At 45.1% G+C, this 5771-nt stretch overlaps 1 long non-coding RNA gene across 1 annotated transcript; it reads right to left on the reverse strand.

Annotated features, from left to right (window-relative positions):
* Positions 1-470: 470 nt before the first annotated feature.
* On the reverse strand, positions 471-3690 carry LOC306919322. The gene is made up of 5 exons (XR_013789516.1): positions 3491-3690; positions 3288-3409; positions 1269-3205; positions 1068-1188; positions 471-987 (listed from the first exon to the last, which is right to left on the reverse strand). It is a non-coding gene; the product is annotated as an uncharacterized lncRNA (long non-coding RNA).
* Between the last annotated feature and the right edge of the window lie 2081 nt (positions 3691-5771).

Here is a 5771-nt window from a genome sequence, read left to right on the forward strand (position 1 = left end):
CACCGTTTTGAAAGCTCCCCAAAAACTTTATTTACCAAGGCGGGGGAAAAACAACGTTTCGGCCACTGTGGCCTTCGTCAGGTATATTAGGTAGCAACGCATATAGTACAGGTAAAAATAGAGTGGGCAGACACAAATCAATGACAAGCACTCACACCTGTGGACAGTCCTTATCTGGGCTTGAACTCGGCTATGACACTCAGGACAGAGAATGCAGCCATTAGGCTATCCCTGTGTGGCCACCAGGGAAAGGAATCATACACAGTATACAAACATCATATCAACATCCGATCTAAGTGCTCACTGATCTGCACAGCTTGCATGCATGTGTAGCAGGGCGGTATAAATGAGACTACGCCACCTAGGGAATTGCGCCCCAGGAAATAGTTATAATTTAATTAACCACCTGAATACATGGTATAACTCCTCACACAGTTCGTTGTACATTTTAAATAAGGCAGAAACGGGTGTACAAAAGTACAAAGCTTTATTCACTTATAGGCCTATACAAAAGTTAAGAATATCTCATCATAACATTTCAGAGATAACAGTCCGATAGTTTAAAATAGACAAGTGTTCAGCACTAATTTGTATTCTAAGGGTCAGTAGTACTGAGGTCTACCAGCTAACCCGTCCAGGGCAGTGGTACCCCCACGCCACAGCACACAAATAGTAAAATAATCAAATTGGCACACAAAAGGAAAAGGGGATACCACCACCACTGGAGCGGGCGTCGGCTGGTCCCGAGCTGGGGCCTCAGCACCAAACTAGACAAAGAGAATAATGAATTAGTGAAGTCCAGATATAATACAGTAAAATAAATACAGTTCTTTGGATCAGGCTATATGTGACCGGGGGTTTCACACAACAAGGCAACATAAGTTTGGTTTGATAAATAGTCTGAAAAACCCAAAGTAGAGGCTGTTGGTCAGTAGTAAGGTCATATCCAAGCAAAGGCAAGACAGCAACATGGTTCCTCTTCCTAGTCTGGAATACAAGGAGCTGTGTTAGCCTACCATTTAATAATAATTAACCAGGTACAAGAACCAGGAAAGACAGTAACCTACCACTCATTCCAGTACAAAATGCACAGTTAGTGCCAATGGACACACTTTGAGCGGTCCAGTCACGACTCACAGGGGGGTAGAGAAGTACTCTCGTGGAGAGACGTACAGTTGCACACAGGGACTAAACAAGAGGAAACAACCATAAGTTGTGACCATAGCATGATATTCACTGGAGCCACTCGCTAAACAAGGGACACATACCTGTGCTGAAGCATAGTGGACACAAAGCTGAAACCCAAACGGGCCAGCATTGTCCAAGGAACCTGGTCAGTAAGGACAGAACATGACACGCACACCGTGGACAAGTGTGGCATAGCTGAAGCCCAACAGGCCAGCTCTGTTTGTGAGACCCAGGTCTCTGGAGACACACCAAACTGAGGCGACACCTAACACAGGCAGACAGTGAGCTGCTTAAATAGTGCAGGCAATCAGCCCACTGATTAGTGAGAGGAGGATGGGCTATGGGCAGAGTGGGAGCAACGCCCATCCTGCTACAATCCATCCCCCCCAATTGCGTCATCGGCCCGATGATGAGATCATACATATTACATAGTGAAACATATCAAGCTCAACCATTAAAAAAAAGAAAAAAAGAAAAACATACCACACCAGGGCATGACTAAGGCTGTATAAGTTGATGTGGGTGTCTTTACGACTGCCCCACAATATTAACACTGCCTAGCACCATACTCTTACTCACAGCACATTCACACAACCACAGGGGCCCGAGGCTAAACTGATGTGGGGGGCCTTTACGACTACACCTCACAATTCCCTCAGTCACACAACATGCATCCACAGATACCTCCATATTCTACACCCGTGAAGGGTGGCCCCCGGGTACTTGGGCAGCAGGGGTAGGTCCTCCAGGTACCGACACAGACCATTGTCCATGTGCACCCTAACCTCAATCCCTCACCGCCCAAGAGGCCTAGAAGAAAGGCGAAGTTGCAGGGAGGTGGCCCATTTAAGGCTGCCATGCACCTCCAAACTTCCCTTAGGACTAGCAACAACAACCCTGATCAAACCTCTTTCCACCACCCGGTCCATTGACGGGAGAGCCTAGGATCAGCCTAAGTGCTATTCAAAGACATCCTTGACGAATTAGATAAAAATGTCAGCATCTGTTATATGTGGATACAATTAAAATAATCTAAAAGTTGCTCGGCACCTGAAGGTGGGCAACAATCCTCTGTCCAGCTCCTTGCTGAGTGAACAGGCCAACACACCTTAAAAACATGGTTGCTCAGCTCCTTTGGAGGTGAACAAGAACAACTCACTTGGCCTGCATGGGGGGGGGGGGGGGGGGGGGTCCTACTCACTGACATATGCTGCTGCCTTGCCTCTGCTTCTGGAAAAGATACAACTCAGGTTGAACCACAAACACCCAACCACATACACAGTAATGTCATTAGAAAGAAAAAAAAAATAACCACGTCTCTGCCTTTAATTAGTACGTCCTGCCGACCCACGCCAAATGTAGCATGGCGGTATAAATGCGACTACGCCACCTAGGGAATTGCGCCCTAGGAAATAGTTATAAATCTAATTAACCACCTGAATACATACATGATATAACTCCTCACACAGTTCGTTGTACATTTTAAATAAGGCAGAAACGGGTTTACAAAAGTACAAAGCTTTATTCACTTATAGGCCTATACAAAAGTTAAGAATGTGTCATCATAACATTTCAGAGATAACAGTCATCGATAGTTTAAAATACAGGGGTTCAACACTAATTGTACTCTAAAAGGATCAGTACTGAGGGTTACCAGCTAACCCGTCCAGGGCAGTGGTACCCCCAAGCCACAGCACACAGTAAAATAATCAAATTGGCACACAAAAGGAAAAGGGGATACCGCCACCACTGGAGCGGGCGTCGGCTGGTCCCGAGCTGGGGCCTCAGCACCAAACAAGACAAAGAGAATACATTGAATTAGTGAAGTCCAGATAATATAGTAAAATAAATACAGTTCTTTGGATCAGGCTATATGTGACCGGGGGTTTCACGCAACAAGGCAACATAAGTTTGGTTTGATAATATTAGTCTGAAAAACCCAAAGTAGAGGCTGTTGGTCAGTAGTAAGGTCATATCCAAGCAAAGGCAAGACAGCAACATGGTTCCTCTTCCTAGTCTGGAATACAAGGAGCTGTGTTAGCCTACCATTTAATAATAATTAACCAGGTACAAGAACCAGAAAACAGACAGTAACCTACCACTCATTCCAGTGCAAAATGCACGGTTAGTGCCCATGGACACACTTTGAGCGGTCCAGTCACGACTCGCAGGGGGGGTAGAGAAGTACTCTCGTGGAGAGACGTACAGTTGCACACAGGGACTAAACAAGAGGAAACAACCATAAGTTGTGACCATAGCATGATATTCACTGGAGCCACTCGCTAAACAAAGGGACACATACCTGTGCTGAAGCATAGTGGACACAAAGCTGAAACCCAAACGGGCCAGCATTGTCCAAGGAACCTGGTCGGTATAGGACAGAACATGACGCACACACCGTGGACAAGTGTGGCATAGCTGAAGCCCAACAGGCCAGCTCTGTTTGTGAGACCCAGGTCTCTGGAGACACACAACAAACTGAGGCGACACCTAACACAGGCAGACAGTGAGCTGCTTAAATAGTGCAGGCAATCAGCCCACTGATTAGTGAGAGGAGGATGGGCTATGGGCAGAGTGGGAGCAACGCCCATCCTGCTACACCTGCATCATACCAATGGTCGACCCTGCAAGCTTTTCTTGAAGTCCTTCATTCTCGAAAAATGCTGTAAATCCACCACTAAATCTGTTTATTCTCCTCCTTCAGCCGTTTTCCGCGTTTGTTTGTGAGTTAAATCTATTTAGCTCCTCAATCAACCCACATATGGGAACTCGCGCAGAAAGTTTGAAAACCCAGTTCTCTTTTCTCATTTGACAATATTTCCCCCAGTGATGGGATCCAAGCAAGACGTTAACGTCACCAAAGGCCAGCTAGCTGGCGCTGGTACATGAAAGAAAACGCCCAGCAGGGCAAACTCGAAATCTGATTGGCTAAGGAACCTGTCAATCTCTATATTGCTCCCATTCATTTCAACGGCAAGGGGATTCACTGGAGTTTCTGCAGGCCTCCCGGTAGAGAATTTTACCCGGAGACAACACAATGAAATAATCTCATTGGTTAAAAAAAAACAAGGGCTGTTGTACCTGCACAGAATGGAAGCAGAGCATCCAGCCTGTCTGAGTGAGAAACAGTGCAGTGGCAGCGAAATAAATATAATATTATATATATAATATTTGTTAAAAATAAAAACGTATTATAAAATAAAAATTTCTGCATCAGGCAAGTGGGCCAGCAGAGAAGGCCTTGCTGGCCCTGACGGCCCACCACTGATAGACTGTAAAAATCCAAGGCTTCAACGGGAGAGAGAGAGAGAGACGTGTTAGAGAGAGCGTCTCTCTCTCCAACGCGCGTTAGAGAGAGATCGCTCTGCGATCTGCCGTTTATAGAACCAACATTCGTTGCATGAAGGGCAGATCTGCGGGCGCGCAGCACATCGTGTCACAAACTCATTACTCACTCATTGTAGTAGCCGTAGTAGGCTGTGGGATAGATTTCACTTGCTTTGGTTTTGTGTAATTTTCCTCCCTCCTCCGCAGTTAGACTGCTGCGTTCATTACCGGTAGTTTTATTGTCGGTGGCCATTAACAGTGCTTATTGGCTTTCCCTCCCGAAGTTAACCACCGGCATCTGGACAGTGGACGCTGACGTGACAGGCACAGCCAGCCAGAGCAGCGAAGGTAACAGATACGGCACTTGAAAAAAAAAAAAAAAAACCCGGCTCATAAAAGTAGGCCGGAATGTATTACCTAATAGATTAATAGGGGCCCGGTAATTAATAGAAAGGAGGACTTTATTGGAGGATTTACGGTAGACAGGAAAGAGGGAGAGAGAGAAGGGGAGAGACATGCAGCAAAGGTAGTCATGAGCGGGATTCGAACACTCAACGCGCTGTCAGGCCAGAGCCTATATGTGGCATGGGCCTGGACCACTAGGCCAGAGCCTATATGTGGCATGGGCCTGGACCACTAGGCCAGCGGGCGCCCAAAGGGTTTTTCATTAACCTGGGCAGTATAATTTGTCAGGATTCATTGTTCCTTGTTGTGTCATTCTGAAGGGATCAATAAAAAAGGCTATTTATTTACTTTACCTCACGTCTGGTTTGGTATGTGAAATAAGGCTGAAAAAGGCTAAGTTATACTTTTTGTTAACAGCACACACCTGACAAAAGAGCATTGAAATTAAATAACTTTGATAGTAAAATACAAATAGAATTGTTTAACTGCAATGCATACATGTACAGTATGTGGCTGTTATTGTCTGAAGGTACATTATGTAAGATGTAGCAACACCCTGATCTACACAAACCCAGCAGCTTGTGAGCACTTTACTGCACCATCATTTACTGCATAGCAATGAACATAATTATTGCATGAATGTGAATGCATAAGACTTGTTAAATACTGACAAATGTGGACACACACTGATGCTCATATTGTACTACCAGTAACCTATGAGCTGGAAAGAATAATGCAAGCTAAAATAAAAATAAAATCCATACACAAGATACAAATTAAACTCCATCACAAGGAACTATTAATGTGTATTTTATTCAGTCATGTTGATATTGTCAGATTATACATGCAAT

The sequence above is a fragment of the Electrona antarctica genome (genome assembly GCF_951216825.1).
Source record: "Electrona antarctica genome assembly, contig: scaffold_25, whole genome shotgun sequence".
Classification (NCBI taxonomy): domain Eukaryota; kingdom Metazoa; phylum Chordata; class Actinopteri; order Myctophiformes; family Myctophidae; genus Electrona; species Electrona antarctica.